Here is a 20,329-nt window from a genome sequence, read left to right on the forward strand (position 1 = left end):
AGCACCTCATCGAGTGAGAATTGCTAAAATCGGGGTGCCTGTGTGGCTCAGTTGTTAAGCATCTGCCTTTAGCTCAGATCATGATCCCAGGGTCCTGGAATATAGCCCCACATTGGACTCCCTGTTCAGCGGGAAGACTGCTTCTCCCTCTCCCACTCCCCCTGTTTATGTTCCCTCTCTTGCTGTGTCTCTCTCTGTCAAATAAATAAATAAAAATTTTAACAACAACAACAAAAAAGGAATGGTTAAAATAAAAAAAGACAAGAAATAACAAGTGTTGGTAAGGATGTGAAGATAGGGGAACCCTTGTACACTGTTAGTGGGAATGCAGACTAGAGCAACCACTGTGGAAAGCAGTATGGAGGGTCCTCAAAAGATTTAAAATAGAATTATCACTTGATACAGTAATTCCACTATTGGATATTTAACCAAATAAAGCAAAAACACTAATCTGAAAAGATATCTGAACCCCTATGTATTTGCAGCATTATTTATAGTAGCCAAGATACAGAAGTAACACAAGAGTTCATTCATAGATATGTGATTAAAATTATATGTATATACTAAAGATATATACAATGGAATATTATTTAGCCATAAAAATGGAGATCTTGTCATTTTCAGCAAAATGGATGCACCTAGAGGGTAAAATGCTAAGTGAAATAAGAGAAACACAAATACCACACAATTTCACTACAAAACAAATAAAAAAGAAAAAAAAAAAAAAAGATCACCATCAACAACAACAAAAACAAAACCCAGACATTTAAAAACAGAGAACAGGTGATTGTAGGATGGGAGATAGATAGAGTGATGGGGAAGTAAATAAAGGAGATCAAGAGTGTATTTATTTCAATGAGCCTGGGTAATGTAGAGAATTGTTGAATCATATTGTACACATGAAACTAACATTGCATGTTAATTATAATTAAAAAAATATGAGGATTAATGTCTGGGAACATAGGAAAACATGAAACCTTGGTTTCTGCCGAGACTCTAGTCCCCTCTTTGCCTTGCTAGACATAATGATGTATCATGTGGTTATTTGGAGCTATAGATGAGAGATTTATAGGTTCTCCCTTCAGATATGGAGAATAAACTGGAAAAATAAATGAGCTAATTCTGTTTAAAAATATAAACTTTTTTTTAAGAGCCGTAACAGTTGAAAAATAGCTAAAGGCTTAGGCAGTTCTGGAGTCTTTTTTCAGTGCCCTAGAGAAGTGTTATCAGACTACATGTGTGAAAGCAGTACTGAAATACAGAGCATGTAATCCCAAAATATCCTGGAAAACTTTAACATGTACAAAAATGATAAAATGGTCACACTATATGAAGTGCTTCTTATATATCAGGGACATTAAGTATATGGTCTTATTTAATCCTTTCAACTATGTTTGGAGATAAGATGCATTTCCTAAAGATAAAGAAGGAGAGGTTCCTACTTTATCAAGATTATACAGCTGGTGAGATGTGGGACCATGTGTAATCTTACAACAATCTGATTTCAAAAAATATGCTCTTTGTACAACATAACATCTCTCAAGAAGTTCTCTAAGAGGGGCTGCTTCTGGTGGGGGAAATACACTCTAATTAGAAGCAATATTTCCAGCTAAATGGTCCTAAAGCACCTGGAACTAATATTTTAAAATCAAACCAGAGAAAAATTATTTCTGCACTTTAAGACCTACCATTCCTTTTCACCTTTAGAATAATTAGGAGACATCAGGACAATTAAGAAGAGAAAACCACTCTTTTTCTGGCCTCACTGAAGTTCAGATCAAAGGTTGCAGGGGGTGTTCTGACATAGCAGAAGTAGGTGTCTTCTGACTTAGAAAGATTCCAAAATGCCTCCCAGGATGGACCACTCACTGCAAAAAGCAGACTGAAGGCTACTTTCAGCAAGGAGTTGATTTTGTGACCAAAACGATTGACTTTGGAATTACCCAAGCCAGACGAAATGAGTACAAATGAAAGGCAAAGGGAAGCATGAAGTGAAGTTAATAACCTTAATTGGGGATGTCCTCAAAAAGAGAAGCTGAACAGACAGAATGAAGATGACAGTGGGGAGGATAATACTGGTGGCTAACATCTGAGGAAACTGTGGTTTTAAAATTAGATTTCATTAGTCAAAGCAATAAAATGAGGCAGTGAAACAAATGCTTTAAGAGGAAAGGACAAACTGATAGTGGGTAAGTCTCAAAAACCTAGAGATAGCAACATACTGAGTTTATTAGATTAGGAGAAAAGTATGTAAAGTAACTGAACTTCAAGCTTGTAACTTTCTTTTTCCTTTGAAGATGTCTGTTCCATAATATATCATCTTCAAAATATCATACCTACCAATGGAAATATAAATGTTAGTTCCATATTGACTCATTTAAAAATGGTTCAACCCCTGAAACTTGCACTTAATGTTAACATTTGGTTTGACTACTAAAATAATTGGTCAATATTACTACTCTGAAACTGGATAACTTTTAATATGTCATCTTGGTGCATACACATACACACAATTATAAGGAAGAAAATATGAAAGAACTTCTAGAAAAAGAATGAGAGAAAAAGGGAAAATCTTATATGAAATTTTCTTTGAACTGTCCTTGCTCAAAATTCTAGTTAATTTGGTAGTTTGAGTACATTTGTTATCTGTTCTCCCTCAAGAAAATCAACTAAAAGGAGAGCAAGGAAATTAAATATGTATAAACCCACAAGCTCCAAAAGAATGGAGATGTGGCAATAGGAGATAAGTTGAGTTTTTTTTTTTTTTAGGGATTTAACAGACAAGTGGTAATTGATTTAGTGAAATAAAGCTGCAATTTAAGTGCTGGAAGAGAAGAAATATGATTCACCCATAGAATCAGAAAGTGTTATAACTTGGAGTCACTTGGTAGATCAGAAGAAATGAAGCTAAAAATTAGGGATTGGTTGAAAGTCTATATGAAAAGAAGTCATATATTCAGGTCTCCAGGCAAGAGTACTAGGTTTCCATCTTTGAAGAAACAGGACAGAGGAGACCACCTCAGAACACAAGGGACCTTGTTGGATGGGTGAGATATGAGGCTAAAATTGAGAAATTTAGTGATAACATATACTTTAATAACAGAACTTAAGCCCCTTCCTGCTCTGCTCTCAGAAAGCTTTAGTCAGGGGAGCCTGGGTGGCTCAGAGGGTTGGAGCCTCTGCCTTCGACTCAGGTCATGATCCCAGGGTCCTGGGATGGAGCCCCAAGTCGGCTCTCTGCTCCGTGGAGAGCCTGCTTCCTCCTCTCTATCTCTGCCTGCCTCTCTGCCTACTTGTGATCTCTGTCAAATAAATAAATAAAATATTAAAAAAAAAAAAAAAGAAAGCTTTAGTCAGACATAACCCCCAGGGAAGAGGTTCCACCCCAGACATTAGAGTTCAATGATGCCCAACAAAAAAAGATCATTTCACTAAGGAATCCACTTGCCAACAAGCATTGGATTTCTGATCATTTTCTTGTGCATAACACTTGTTTATGAATGAAAAGGCAAGGATGTTAGACAAATCTGTAATATGAGAGGAATAAAATCAGTCAAATAGATAATAGAAACCCAGTAGAAAAAGAGATGCTACAGAAAAAAAGAAGTTATTTTTTAAAAACCTGTTTCTAGGGTTTTTCTGGGTGGCTCAGTCGTTAAGCATCCGCCTTTGGCTCAGGTCATGATTCCAGGTCCTGCGATCGAGCCCTGCTCAGCGGGAACCTGCTTGTCCCTTTTCCACTCCCTCTGCTTGTGTTCCCTCTCTTGCTGTGTCTCTGTCAGATAAATAAATAAAATCTTTAAATAAATAAATACATAAATACCTGTTTCTAATATCCTTAAAGATACAAAATCACAAGAAAAAGATACAAAGGAGAGAAATCATTAGGTAATGCATACAGGTGGTAAAATTAGAAACAAAATTGAGAAATGATTATACTAAGGGCAGAAAAGTACTTGCCTATTGAGTATGTTGGTGGGGAGTGGAAGAGAGTGTTGTGATTGGGAAAGACACTTGGGGACTGTGAAAGTGTGGCAGTATTTCATTTCTTCACTTGTGCTGTTGTTAGTCTCGGCTTTATTATAACCATTTATAAAGCTGTACATTTAAATTTTGTGCACCCTTCTGTATATATATCCTATGTCATACATACACATATATGGACACAGACACATACTGAAAAGGAACAAAAAGAGCAATCAGAGAATGAGGAAGGGCTCTTGGAAAATACAATTCTGACAACATCCCTGGATACGTTTGGGAAAAAAGGACTGGAAGAAGTTGAGAAATCTCCTGGAAAGTAGGAAGAAAAAAGAAAAAGGGTAGTGTATTTGTACTTTCAAGATGATATAAACATAACATTTCCCCCAAAATAACCCACAGACTTAAAAGTAGAGGAAAAGTCCATTTTAATCAAAAACAAAAGTGTGGTGAAAAACCAAAACACAAAATAGAAGCTAGGGCGGTAAGCACAGTGCAAATTGAACTGGGCTCCCTGTGGGCTCCTCCTGGTGTCAGGCCACAGACACCAGAAATTCCAGCAAAGAATAGCTTTCCATTGTGAGGGGTCTATCCTAGAAGCAAAACATGAATTCCTTGCTTGCAACAGTAGAAGGGCAGGAATGGACCAGCTACCAATCTTCCCTGTCCTGGGTAAAATTCTAGAAGCAGAGATAGCATTAAACATGGAATCACAGATACATATATAATACTTGGAGGAAGCAGAGTATCCCTGAGGGAGAAAGAGGACAAAGAGACTGGCCTGTGACCAGATACACAGCAGCCAGGCTTCAGAGCTAGAGGAGAGGAACAGCTGCCTCAAATCAGACACAGCTCTGCTGGTCTTACATCCTTAATCATGCCTCCAACCTACCTTAAACTTACACAGTGTTATACGTCAATTATATCTCAATAAAAAATAAATAGAATGTGAAAAATTAATTAAAAAATAAAACTAAAATTAAAATAAATCATGGCTCTAATTTTCCTGTAAAATGCCTTCTTCCACTTATGATAAAGAGCTGATCCAGGAAAAATGGAACAAATTCCAAAATGAGTAATCAGAACTAATTATAAATGATTTATTTTTTAAAAAATGTAAAACAGATGTGTTAGGTAGAAGCTAGACATGAGCAATAGAAGGACCTCCAAGGCAGAGTCCCAAGCCCTTGAAAGGGCATGATGGAGACATGGGCTGGAGGCAAGGCCAGTGATAAATAAGCCTACACATTATAAGCTTGGGGGCCCAATATCCTGACCCTATGGCTTCCAAGACCTTGGGGCTGACAGACCAAAGAGCTACAGGTACAGAACATGCACTCTCGTCTTCCACCTCTACTGCAGGGTAACCCTTACACTCATTATAATGCATTTGCATTGCAAGAAGAGCCCCTCCAGATGGAGAAACCCTGATACGAAGGTTCTCCAACAAACCCTGTAGAATCAAAATCTCCCCCTCCCAACCTGTGGGAGGAGTCTCCCAAATGACTGACAACAACCTCCACTGGAGACCACCCATAGTATGTCATACCCTCCCCCAGCCTGGAGAGACCCAGCATTGTTATTCAACCCCAAAACAACATAGGGCCCTGCCAGTTTCACCTCTGGAACCCACTGGCTCTCCAACTTGAGAAAGTACTTTTGCTTTAATAAACTGGTTTGCGCTTGCTAGTTTCCTTCCAGCTATCTTTATTCTGAGTGCGGATCCCCATGTAAATCTTCTCATGGGGAATCCAAAGCAATGAAACCTCCCCTCACACACTGCAAACTCTCTCACCCCTAACAGATGAAGAAGAAAAAAACAAGTAAAGAAAGTTCACGTGGGGGGTGGGGGGGACCTGGTAGCTCAGTCCTTTAAGCCTCTGTCTTCTGCTCAGGTCATGATCCCAGGGTCCTGGGATTGAGTCCCACATCAGGCTCCCTGCTCAGCGGGGAATCTCCCTCCACCCCTCTCCCTCCACCCCTCTCCCTCTGCCCTTCCCCTTGCTCTTGCTCTCACAGTCCTGTGCTCTCTTGCTATCTCTCTCAAATACATAAATAAAAACTTAAAAAACAAAGTTCACCAGGAAAAAATATACTACGTATAGCTATTGAAATGCAGCTGAAAATTGTAACCACATATTTTGCCATTGGTTAATAACACTAACAAAAAAAGACCATATAGTAAATCAATCACCTCACTGAGCCCCCCCCTCCAAAAAGACAAAAGAATAGAATATATGAGCTCAAGAAAAAGTGAGCATGTAGATGATGAAATCTGAAAAGGTAACTCAGGAGAAAAGTGGAAGAAAAACTAAAAAATCTCATAAATGATGGCAAGATTGGAAGTAGCTTAAGGGAAAAAAAATACTGTGTACCATATAGTAAGGGGCATAAAAACAGACAAAAAGAGAAGTAAAAATTAAATAAATGAATAATTAATTAATTAAAAAGTTAGAGAGAAAATAAGTGGGAATCAGGGGTAAAAGAGATTCAGCCTAAATAAATCTCATTTGAAGAAATAAAAAGAAGTCAGGGAACAAAATACATTTTTTAAAGGTAACAGTGACTGAAGACTGTCTCGGAATGAAAGACCTGCATAAAATACTAAACGTGAACACCATATCCCAAGAAAAGTAAACCAGGAATGATCTGCATTAAGACATATCCTAGTAAAATCAGTAAACAACTTTAAGGAAAGAATCCTTTCAGTAGCTAGGCAAGAAAATGAAGTCCTTCATGGTGTGGGGCTAGTGGGTAGGATGAGGATCAAGCCAGCTTCAGTGTCTCTGTAGCAGTTGCAGAATGTCCCTTCTGGGAAGGACCTCTGAGTCTGTCTTGTCGCAGTGCTGTTCCCTTGCTGTGATAATTCTGAGGTGTCCTCCCATTCTGAGTCTGCGCGCAGTCATGTGACTTGCTTTGGACAACAGGGTGTTAGTCAATGTGATACAAGCAGAAGAATGCTTCTTCAGTGCACTTGTCCTTTGTAATTCGAACTCTGAGCCATCATGGCAGTAAGGTCTCTCCTGCTTGCTGGGTCATGAGACTCATGCCCTGTCATCATCATCCCTGAGCCTGGAGGGAGCCAACTGCCAGAGCTGTGGGTAGGCTTATTGGGAACCAGCCAGTGCTCCACCAAAGTGCCAGCTGATCACAGACCCATGAGCAGGTCTGGCCAAGATTAGTTAGACCACCCAGCCCAGACCACTGAACCATTCAAGCAAAACCCTGAGTTACTATATTATTTTTGTTTTAACCTGCTACATTTGGGATCATTTCTTAAACAGCAAGAAGTTACCAGGCACACTTGGAAATTATGTATTTAAAATAAATGTGGAATGTCTTCCTCATCTCCCATGTTCCTTTTGCCCCAGGAACAAGGGATCTGCTGACTGACTGGCAGCTTGTGCTTCTGTGTCTAGAACAATTTAAAATATTGATGGGAAATCAAGGCAGTGGTTCCTCAGTATCAAGATGCCCCTAAGAACTCTAACATTTGTTTGTGCTGACCACACATGCCCCATTTAGAGGAGAAGGCAAAAGGCACTTCTGCATTTGCCAAAGATAAAGTTTCTGTACCAGCTGTGTCCCCTGTCCTGTATCTTTCTATAAAACTAGATAAGTGCTGTATCACATTAAAACCTATTTGTGTCTGGTGAGTCTGACTGCCAACTTGAATCTGTCCTCACAGAAGCAGGGCTATAGCGGTATTCAACCCCAGGAGAAGCAAGACCCGCAAAAATCATATACAAGAAGGTGCAACCCAGGGATAATTTTGACTAAACCATAGCTTTATTTAAGTATATTGTGAATGCTTAAATATGAGAGAACATTGTTTCCATGGGAACTACTTAAAAAATCTACTACAGGAAAAGCATCAGTGAACCACAGGTTGATATCTACATGTGAAATTGCAGCCAAGAGCCTGGCAGTGAGCACTCAATCTGATTGCGGAAGAAGTTGTATGTGGGAAATGTGACTGGAGAAGCATATAAGTACTGTAACATTTATAGTTATCAATATAGCGATGATATGACTAATAAGAAAGGTGAGGGATCACTGATTCTTATCTTTAGCAACTGCAGAAAAGCATAAAAGAAAATAAGAGGGGAAAAAAAGTATGCAATTCACCAAGTGTAACAACTATGAATTCTAGAGATTAAGTAACATAGCATCAACATTCTTAAAACAAAAAGTATGTAGTGTCCAAGACACAAAATCATGCTAGTGGTAGAAGAAATTAAATCACCTTTATCAGGCTGACTGCCAAACAAAGCAAAAAATATGCTATGAAAACCTAAATAACCATAATTAGTCCTCTCTAATTGACAGATGCCAAACTTTGGTGCCTTAAAAATACAGGATGTCCACAAGAATCCACAGATCATTAAAAAGAGAGAGAGGGAGGCCATTTTTCAGACCACAAGAACTTCAATGACTTCTAAAGAATTAAAAAAAAAAAATTCCCTAATTAAAATGCATGGATATGAAAAATAATAAAACTCCAACATATACTATAAAACATATCTTTTTTTGAAAAGCTTTCTTTTCTCACTAAGAGTCAAAGAGAAAAAAGTTAAATAGCTTTAAAAAATATAATATTAACTGCATAAAAAAAGACTAAGATATAGGCAAATTTGCACTCAAGAAATATCATAGCCTTAATTGGACTAACAAAAACAAGAAACAAATGTTTAAAATATCAAAATATAGAGAAAGTAAGGAAAATAGAAGAAAAATTAAAATAAGCTTAATAACTGAGATAAAATGATAGCATTAATTTAAAACTTTCAAAGACTGCTTTTTTGGGGGAAAACTTAATGAAATAAGTAAGACTTCTAACTTTCTCATTCAGAAAATCCAGCATTGAGAAAATGAATAAGCGCTTAAAGGAAGAAGTAAGTGAAAGATAATCAGAGAGAGAGAAACCTGAAGTAGCCCACATAGCTACCTAACTTCATTCAAGAAGCCAAGAGAAGTTTTGCATGGGCTTCTTCAACAGGAGGCGGTTTCCTGAGAGGGTAGAGGTCAGGTCTGCTCCACATAGTCTGAAGGAATCTGTGATTCAAGGTTGTATGCAAATGACCCTATTCCATATCAGCAAAGCCCCAGCCACCAAGACATCAAATACAGAAATCAGAACCTAGGATGAATTCATTCACAAGCCAAGGAAGCCAAGAAACACCTGGAGCCACCAGAAGCTGGGAGAGGCAAGGGAGGATTCTGTCCTAGAAGGAGGGCAGCCATGCCCACACCTTGATTCAGAACAGTGAGTAAATCAATTCTGTTGTTTTCAGCCACCCAGTTTGCGGTAACTTGTTACAACAGCCCTAGGAAATGAACATACTTCCACTTCACTTCCATATCCTAGTTCTGCCAGACCCAGGTGCTACTGACATTTTGTACTGAATGACTGTGGTGGGGCCATCCTCTGCACTGAAGGGTATAGTTGTAGGGCCGGACCCTGGCCTCCACTCACCAGATGCTGAAAGTACTCTCTCTCCAAGTGGGACAACGAAAAACGTGTCCAGACGTAGCTAAATGTCTGTGCAAAACTCTGTGGCAAAATTACCCTCAGTTGGGAATCACTGTGGTAGGCTAGTGGCAAATGAATATTTAGGCAAATGGACCAATTACAGAAAAACTTCAAATGTTTATGGACTGAATTTTTAAATAAAAAAGAGTACAAAACAAAAGGAAAAGTACTTTATTAATCCCTGTTTTAAAAGTATGTAATATTACAGCACCTGGGTGGCTCAGTCTGTTAAGCATCTGCCTTTGGCTCAGGTCATGATCCCAGAGTCCTGGGATCAAGTCCTTCATGGGGTTCCCAGCTCAGCAAGGAGTCTGCTTCTTCCTCTACTCCCCAGCCGGTTTGTGATCTCTTTGTCTTTCACACTTTCTCTCCCACAAAAATAAAAGTAAAATCTCTAAAAATGTATGTAATATTATAAATATGTGTTCTTAAAGCTTAGAATACTAAATTATTAGTGAGTTCAATAAAATCATTGGGAAAATCAGCTAGTCTTTAACATATGGGCATATTTGAAAAGCAGAAATATGTAAATAACTTTCATTTGTTTATTCATTCAACAAATATTTTTACTCAGAGTCACAGAAATGTCAGGACAGTGTCCTACACATGTGCCAAACAGACAAGATCCTAGCCCTTCAGAAGCTGATATAATTATTACCTTTTTTCCCCCCAAATCACCACAGGCTGCATGTGCCCACAGAGCCCAGGAGCCTTGACACTTTCTGGGACTTAGAGTTGTGGGATTTCTCTGGAGGAAGCAGCCTCAGGCCTTTACTGCATCAGACCTTGAACTTCACAGAAAGATCCCCAGGGAGACAATCTGAACCCTTCACTCCCTCTCCCCAACCACAACTTACTAGTATGTCCAAAACTGAATATGTTCTGTTGACTCCTGAGAATGCCTACTCTTTATAGGTATTTTAGGAGAAAATTTCGATCTTCCCCTTGGGCAGAGACTGACAGCTAATAAAACCTCTCCTGAACGGTTGTTGGAACCATAGAGCAATAAACTCTATGTATACTGATTAGATTTTTACCTAAGCTTTCACTCAAATAAACCTTTTAATGCAGAGTCTAAACAAGGAACGCAAAGTTTGCCTGTAATTGAACTCTGCTAACTACAGTTCTAGCAGTTGAATCAGGTTTCTATCAGCAAATGATGATTTGTTTCCTGAACATGCTGCTGGAAACCCTAAATACTGTAACAGCTACGGCATGATCACACTGATAATTTAACTTGTTTTATAAGGAAATTAAGTTTGTAAATATTAGAGAATATAAATAATAATTTGGTTGTTTTCATCTATTGGCAGATTTTTGGATCAGAAGACTTCTAGATACTAGAGTCTTGTAAGTCTCAGTTTCTTAGCCAATGGTATAGCCCCTCACTGTATTTTTTAAATTTTAAGGCGGTATTGGTAAATTCTGACTGCTGGCCTGGCACTAAAATTTTTAAACTTACATATTTTTGATGTGGTGATGGTTTTCTGATGTGGAACATAGAGATAACATGTGCCCATTTTCTACTCGTTGTTATAAAGATCTATAAAAGGCTGGTAATAGATTAAAACTATATTCAGGATATTATGAAATATACTATATAGAAATATATAGTATAGAAATATACTATATAGAAAATACTAGATAAATTTAAGATGTCATTGCTCTTACTCTGTAGGTGCATAAAATTGGCCGTCAACTCTCAAGGCCTATAAATGATAAGTGATTCCTGTTCTAAGTGGAGATTTACCCTTATAATCATACAGTATCCTATTCTTGGCTTATAGTTCTCTGTTAAATGCCAGTCTTTTTCTGTTGAGGGGAAAGGTGATTAAAGAGCTCTTGTGACTATATTAGAAACCAGCCCTGACCACTGCTGCAGCACACTGAAGTATTCTATAAATAATTTATAAACCTCGAAGGTCTGGCTCTGGGAGATACTCACCTTTTCTCCATCTATGCACCACACCTCATTCATCAAAATTGAACCCAGCACATGCAGTTCTGCTTCAAGATGGGTAGAGCTACATATACAATAAATCAACAAGTCGACCAGGATGACTCTGCTGCTGCCCAAAGACCACTTGCAGTAATTCTGGGAATAATCTATTTTGACCATGAACCTTGACCAACTATATCATAGAAAAGAAAGGGTGAAATACCTTTTTAAAGATGATAAATGCTACTATGAAAAGGAACACTGTAGCTGGTTTTAGACGCTGGCAAAACTGCCTAAGAAGTTTAATTATGACAACATAGTCCCAATGGCAGCTTGAAAAACTGTAACTTTTTAGAATGTTCCCTGTGACTTAATGTTGCGTGAGACTTGCCAGTGGAATTTCGCCCATTACAAATTGTCTCAAAGGAAAATACTGTTGCACATATATTGAATTTGCTTTCTAAATTATACAGAATGTAAAAGAATTTTATCACCAAATATATTGTGCAGAACCAAAGTTTTAACAGACTACACATACCAAACTAAAACTGCTCATTTATACCTTATTCACAAATATTCCAAATTTCTCATTTTATCATATTGCTATTGATATAAAAATTTGTAATAACATTGTTAACTCTTGTCTACAATTTGAAGTGGGTACTCTTATGAGCTACTCCTTACACTTTTATTAGATCTTCTTAGTTTTTAGAGTAACAAGCAATACCCTTGAACTTAATTTCATTAGTAATCTCTACCCAAGAACACTATAATATTTATTAGAGATTCAAATATTAATTTTCTCTTAAGGACTTATTTGAAAATAATGGTCATTTGATAAAATATAAATGATTTTATGTGTAACTATACATCAAAGTGTATAAATTCCTTAGCATATGTAGGAATGCTCTATATTTATAAAAACAGTTATTAAAAATTTTTCGCAAGTACACTGAAAAATGTGAGGCATTTATTATTGCTTTGGCAAGACTAACTTTCCTAACTGTAAGGAAATCAGAGTTGTGTCTATTTATGTCTTTGCTTATTATGTATGCAAACCTTTTTTGAGTGACAATTGCAGGATAGGTAAAAATAAGTAAAATAGAATTTGTATTTTGAGGATGTTCACAGTTTTTAAAGAAGCGAGTTAAGAATTATAACATGATGGCATGACAAAATAAAAGTATAGGTAAAATTCTAGCATCCAGTAAGGAGTGACTGATCCAGACTGAAGCTTAGGGAAGTCTTTATAAAAGAGGTATCATATGAAATATGTCTTGACAAATAAGTCAGATTTCACAGAGAAATAGGATATAAAAGGGAGTAGCAAGGAGATATAAAAAAAACAGGTTGTGTTTTAGCACAAATACATGATTCAAATTAATGCATGCTGAAATGATATCTCTGATAACAGGTTAATATCCAAAATTTATAAAGAACTTACACAACTTAACACCAAAAATAACAAATAATCCAAAATGGACAGGGGACTTGAATAGACATTTGTTCAAAGAAGACATATAGACATATGAACAGGCCAACAGACACATGAAAAGATGCTCAATGTCACCAATCATCAGGACAATGCAAGTCAAACCTACAATGAGATATCACCTTACACCTTCCAAATAGCTAAAACAAAAGAGATAAGAAATAACAAGTGTTAGTAAGGATGTGGAGAAAAAGGAACCCTAATGCACTGTTGGTGGGAATGTAAACTGATGCAGCCATTATGGAAAACTGTATGGAGTTTCCTCAAAAAATAAAAAAAAACAGAACTACTATATGATCCAGTAATTTTGCTATTGGGTATTTACCCAAAGAAAGTGAAAACACTAATTCAAAAAGATATATGCACCCCTGTGCTTACTATGGTATTTACAATAGCAAAGAAACAGAAGCAAACTAAGTGCCCATTAATAGATGAATGGATAAGGAAGACATGGTGTATTTACACATACACGAACCTTATGCAGCTATGAAAAAGAATGAGATCATGCCATTTGCAACAACATGGATGAACCCAGAGGGTATTATGCTCCATGAAATAAATTAGACAGGATAATAAATGTCATATGATTTCACTCATATGTGGAATCTAAAAAACAAAACAAAACAAAAAACAAACAAAAACCAAAATCAGACCTATAATCAGAGAAAAAACTGATGGATGCCAGAGGGGAGGAATGTGGGGGTTTAGGAAAATGGGTGAAGGGGAGTAAGAGGTACAGGCTTCCAGTTATGGAATAAATAAGTCATGAGAATAAAATATAGAGCATGGGGGGGAATTAATGCATGTGGTAAAATTTCTACATCAGCTACCACAAGTAAATGATAGAAGGAGTTAGCTAAATTTTGAAATAAATAGTGGTAAAATTAAATTATTAAATTATCTCAACACTGTCCTTTACTATTTGTTTTTCCTTCATTTTTTATAGATTTAGCTTGTTTCTCTCCATACCCCTTTGTTCTTACCATTCTTACCACACCAGTGCACACCTCTCTGACTTGCGAAGGACAGCACGTGCATTTTTTTGCTTGAAGGCTTTCTAGGACTCTCAAGCCATCCTGGCCAACTTCACTCTAGACACAAATGCTGAATGAACATGGGTGCTGTCTTAAACCAATGGCTTATGGAAATTGGTATGTAAATGTTACATTTTCCTTGACTCGGGTATGATTTCTCAGGGGCATGTTTTCTCTTGCTCCTATAGTTCCACAGGAAGATTAAGTTCCAGTTGTCCATGGTGGTCACTTGCTTCAAAATGAAAGATTTTCAAAAGCTTTTATTTCCTTCCCTGTCTAACCTCCTTATTTTCTTGGAATCTCCTGTAAATTAAACCACTTGTACTTGAATGGCTGTTTTGGTCTGGGTCCCAAATTAAAATGAACATTGGGATAAAAGTACATTAAGTAAAATAAAATTACATGAGCAAGACATAAACTTTATTTATAATAAGCCACTGAAACTATAAGGTCATTTGTTCTTAAAGAGTAACAGAGCTTGGAGCACCTGGGTGGCTCAGCGGGTAAAGCCTCTGCTTTCAGCTCAGGTCATGATCTCAGGGTCCTGGGATCCAGCCCCACATTGGATTCTCTGCTCAGCAGGGAGCTTGTTCCCCGCCTCCCGCCTCTGTCTGCCTCTCTGCCTACTTGTGATCTTTCTATCTGTCAAATAAATAAAAATCTTTAAAAAAAATAGAAGTAACAGAGCTTGTTCTGACTAAAAACTAATATATTAGGGAAAAGAGGACATGTGTGAAATTAGAATAAAAGAGATATTATAAATAATAAAGAAGGTACTTGGAAAAGAGATTCTTGTACTTCAGGAGAAAGATGATGTATTTACCATGGAACACAGGTTGGACCAAAATATGGAGATTTGGGTGTGTGTGTGGGGGGAGACTTATATAGGATATTTAGTAGAAAAGCAATGAATTTTTTAAGATTATGGGGAAACAATGGAAAAGAAATGAATCTATAAAAGGATGCGCTCAATTTCTTAGCCCCCAAATCTGCTTTATCCATGAAATTCTCTGTCTCATTAAACATTGCTACTATCTCCTGGTCACTGGTTCAAAATTTGCACACATTTAATTCCACACCTTTACCCTCCTCTTGCAGAGCCTCCCCAGTCCCATTCAATAGGCAGGTCTTGCCAATTCTACCTCCTAAATATTTCTCAGATCTTCTCCTCATCCTCATGACTGCTCTCAGAGTCAGAATCTTACCTTCTCTTGTTTGGTCCAATGCAGCACAGTGGTGGTCAGCCTTCCTTTATTAATCTGTTAAACTGAACTTCCAGCCTCCATACTCTGGACAGAATGAGTGATGGAAAAGGCAGATGTGATCACTTTACTCTCCTTTTAAGGTCTGTCAATAATCTACATATCTTTAAGGGGAGTGAGAAAAACAATTGGGAATTATAGAAGAAAATATTAAAAACTTCACATATTTCTATTTTATCCTATAAAATAAATTACTAATGTCTCATATACAGAGACAAAAATGTATGAAACTCATAAATACGTATGTAGAGATATATTAGAAGGGACTATTCAAAAAAGGTTTACCAAAATGGATAGATGTATAATCTAAACTATCTGGAGGCAAGCATCAAGCAAGCATCAAGGATAAAACTGAATTCTTTAACCTGACATATTAAGCAAGCTCCAGCTTCAGTGTCCTACCGCTCTACCCAATGAGCTTCACAACCTAGTAACACTGCTTTGTTTTTAGTTCCTTCATTATATATTTTGCTATTTTGTATTTCCCTGCATTTGCTTAATTGCTTTATGTCAGAAACAGGCTTTTCACCTGTATTCATATATCAAATTCAATCTCCTTCAAAACTGACCACTCCTTCCACAACACTGTCCTGAGCTCTCATGACAGGCTGAGATTAAAGGCACCTCTGCGCTCACAGAGAACCCTTTGAATATTACTGTGATAACATATATTCGATATATATTCAAATGTCATATATTCAAATGTCATAACATATATTCATATATTCTATGAAAAATACTGTTTATAGTCATAAATGTGTCTTTGTACTGTCTCTTTTTCTCACTGGAAGCAGTTTGCGGTCAATAATCACATTTTTTTAAATTTATCCTTGCATTTCTAGGACCTAGGAGCGTGTCTGTTGGAAGATAGGAGTTCAGTGAATGTCTGTGGAACTATTATATACTACAGATAGAATAGTTAGAAATCTAATATGAAAACCCAGAAGTGAAATAGAAAGAGAAGAAACAAAAATCTATGTGCCTTGATTTTTTCAGCCTTACATAAACAAGGGAGACAGCATCAGCTGTAAAACATCTAAGGTTCTACTCTATTTGCCATATACCAAGTTGTATTATGACTGTTTGATGGATTCTTTTTTTTTATTAACATATATTATTTGCCCCAGGGGTACAGGTCTGTGAATCATCAGGCTTACACATTCCACAGCACTCACCATAGCACATACCCTCCCCAATGGCCATCGGCCAGCCACCCTATCCTGCTATTCAACATAGTGCCAGAAGTCCTAGCCTCAGGAATCAGACAACAAAAATAAATAAAAGGCATCCAAATCGGCAAAGAAGTCAAACTCTCACTCTTTGCAGATGATATGATGCTGTATGTGGAAAACCCAAAAGACTCCACTCCAAAACTGCTAGAACTCATACAGGAATTCAGTAAAGTGTCAGGATATAAAATCTATGCACAGAAATCAGTTGCATTTCTATACACCAACAGAAAGACAGAAGAAAGAGAAATTAAGGAGTCAATCCCATTTATAATTGTTTGATGGATTCTGGTAGAAAACACAGGATTCCTGGGTCAAAGACAAAGAGCTTTTTAATTTGTGACATAGCAAGCAGCATCAACTTCAGGTTCACACCCATGGGAGTGACGTGTGGTGGCCCAGGGGTATGCTGCACATGCAGTGGATTTCCCTTATAGCTGAAGAACCCCAAGCTTAGGAAACCCCAATTTTTATAATGCACTGCAAGCAAATGTGCTCAAAATTTTCCCTGAAAAGAGGTATTTTCTCAATTTTCCTGGACAGCAAGCAAACTTGCCCTCTAACTCAGAGAGATTGGATCTAACTTTCAAGGCCACTGACCATACAAATAGCCTTGAAAAGATAGTCTAAAACAAAAGTTGCCAGAGCTTCTCACATGACTAATGGAAGTAATAAAGATTCAGCAGAATCATCCCCCAAATACTAGTAATTAAAATTACCTAAAATATGTACAAAGGTCCAGGGTCAGTTGATTTGGTCATACCTATGAGACTCTACTTAAGATTAACTGCTCTAATTCTTCAGTTTTAACCAAAATTTCAATAACACTGGTTTGCTGAGTTTTAAAATGCTCCTCTTTATAATCCAAATTAATTTTAAATTTTAAATATGAATTAACTCTATATTAGAAAATAATTATCAATGTTTCTTTTGCCTCCAGCCCAAGTTATTTGACACCCACAGTATTTGTGTATGTATTTTCACCATGCAGAGGTCTTTGAATCTCCCATCATACATAACAAGAAATTATTTTCTTCTTTCATTTATTGTTTGTATATTTAATTTTAAACCATAAAACCAAATTATTCATTCACAATTATATATAGATAAACCCTTGATCATAATTATCCTGTTTTCTAGGATTATGATTCTCCCATTTTAGTGTAAACAAGAAAGCAGCTGAAATGATTGACAAAATGTAAATGCCCAAGCTTCCAAAGTTTCAGGTTTTATTAATAAAGTGAGTTATATGCTTTTAACAGGATACCCATATGATTGTGAATTGGCATTGTGCTTTTTAAGATTACAGGCATGCTTATTACAATTTTTTTTTAAAAAAATAAAAATTTATTGTGTTTTAGGCAAAATAAATATTTTGAAGACTTTTTAAAAAAGATTTTATTTATTTATTTAACAGACATCACAAGTAGGCAGAGAGGCAGGTGGGTGGGCGGGAGGACAGGCTCCCTGCCAAGCAGAAAGCCTGATGCAGGGCTCGATTCCAGGCCCCTGGGACCATGACCTGAGCCAAAGGCAGGGTCTTTAACCCACTAAGCCACCCAGGCTCCCCTAAAGACATTTTTAAAATAGAAACACAAGTGCTAACACAGATGCTAGAAGTCTTAGAAGAAATAATGGGATCAGTTAAAGTCATGTGGAGTATTATTAGTTCAAATATTCAGGAAGAAATGGCCAGAAGGCAAGGTGAGGTGATAGACTAGATCACAAGACTGAGGTCCTGCTGGCCGCTATGATTTAGGAATTGTCTAGGGATGTAACCTGTGTAGCTACAGTCTTAGATAAATGAGGGAAAGCAGACAGATCCTCAAAAAGCACCATACAGAAAGAAGTAAAATGTGAGGACAAGCAGTCTATGATAGAGAAAGGGGAGTAACAAGAGAAGCAATGGTAGAAAAAAGACATGACAGTGTGATATTATGGAAGCCAAAAGACAAGATGCAATGAAGAATGGATAATAGTAACAATAAATGAATGAATAAAATATATTTTAAAAGAAAAAAATAGAAAAGAAAGTAAAATAAAATGAAATGGAAAAATATCCCTTATATATTGGTTTCTATTCCAAGACCGTGCTCTTTATACTTATAAAATGAGCATTCCCATCTTACCATTGAAGAAACAGAAACAGGAAGAAAGATTAAATAAACAACCAGGATTGCAGTTCCAGCAGTCAGGCTCCAGAGGCCATGTTCTAAACCACTGATCTAGGCTGAGGATAGAATACATGCTACTGGTTTCAGAAGAATAGGTGTGTGCAAGCCAGACCACACTGGACTTCCCTGGCACCAGCTGGGGAGGGAGTGGAGGCACTGCGTACTGCTTTCTCAAGAAGTCTGCGGTAAGATGGAAAAAAGAGATGGTTGGAACAACTTTAGGATCTGAAATCCTGGACAAGCTTAATGACAACTTTAGGATCTGAAGTCCTGAACAAGCTTAATGACAAAGAGAAAAGAGCTAGTTGAGTGGGAAAATCTGAGATGCAAAAGAAGCATGAGATAATTAACAACACCAAGTTGCTAAGGTGCTGAAAGGGGAGTGATTGGGAGCCACTGATGGAAGTAGGAAAACAGAATTTTCATAGTAAGAAAACATTTTAAAATGAAAAGAAAAGAAAAAGAATTTATAGAGGCTATCCTTTTGTCATCCTCAGTGCTTTTAAAGTAATGATTGATCTTCTGGATGGATGGATGGATGGATGGGTAGATAGAGAGAAAGGCAGGCATACAGACAGACATAGATGTATAGAGAAATAGACACATGGCAAACAACCAGGGCCCTACACTATAGCAAGAATCAAGAAAATTCAAATTACTATGAAAGAACTTTAATTTCAGAAATTGTATGACAATTGCACAGTTATTAAGATAGTTGAGTTAAATAGCTTCATTCTGCCTATTCAAACTTCAAATTTACAGTCTCTACAACCTGTTATTAAGTGATTGTTTTTCAATCAAGTTGAGCTGCTTTCTAGGTTAAAAGGCACCCAATAACTAATGACAATGATATATGCATTCATTCCTCTTGGTAAAGTTATTTCCTTTTCCTACCACATAATTTAGTACTCTGAAAATGTAAATCCATCTTGGGTAATGGGATTTTAAAGCAAACTTCTACTGGTACAACTTAATTATGTAATTTTCCCTGTAAAATATCCAAGTGAACCAAATGTTATTTTATTTACTTTTTATGAACATATTTTCCTTTCATGCTACCTTTCCTTTATTCTATAAAACTACTATCCTAAAGCACTTTGAAATCCACCAAATAAAACTTTCATGTGGATCCAAAGTATATTTAAAATATTTTTCCTATTCTCTGTACTTGTGTCTACTCTTTTTTGACGAGCAAACCATTCATCACCATCATGAGGTTTACACTTTCTTTCTCTTTCTAGAAAGCCATTATTTTCTACTTGGTTCACTCTTTACTATAAATGTTCAAATAATAAAAGTGATTCTACAAAAAGTGTTTCCCTAGTAGAAACAAAGACATGGAAATAAAATGCTCTTTGCATTCATGGGTCATCCTTTTGTGTGAATGACAGTTATGGAAGTATTGGAAAAAATTCCATGCTCCGTGCCACAATGCAATGCAAATGATTCCCTTTATGAAACAAAGACAGACTGTGTAATTTTCTTTGTTTTCATGGTCACTGGCGCCATTAAATTGGTAGTTAGACCTAAAAGACCATTGTTGTTTGAAAATAGAAGAGCCAAAATCCTTGTATATAACCAGTGGTCAAAGTACCTTAGAAGACCAAGCAAAACAAACCATTTTATACTGAGAAATGACCACTGGGAGTGACTTTACTACACAATAATAAAAGAACAGATATTTG

The 20,329-nt window shown here is 36.9% G+C and overlaps 1 long non-coding RNA gene across 1 annotated transcript in view; it reads right to left on the bottom strand.

The window, feature by feature from the left end:
* LOC116855394 overlaps window positions 1–20,329 on the bottom strand; it is a 128,363-nt gene that overhangs the window by 107,713 nt on the left and 321 nt on the right. The gene's annotated exons all lie outside the window — the stretch shown is intronic.

This window comes from Lontra canadensis, unplaced genomic scaffold (assembly GCF_010015895.1).
Source record: "Lontra canadensis isolate GAN:19392208 unplaced genomic scaffold, GSC_riverotter_1.0 scaffold102, whole genome shotgun sequence".
NCBI lineage: Eukaryota > Metazoa > Chordata > Mammalia > Carnivora > Mustelidae > Lontra > Lontra canadensis.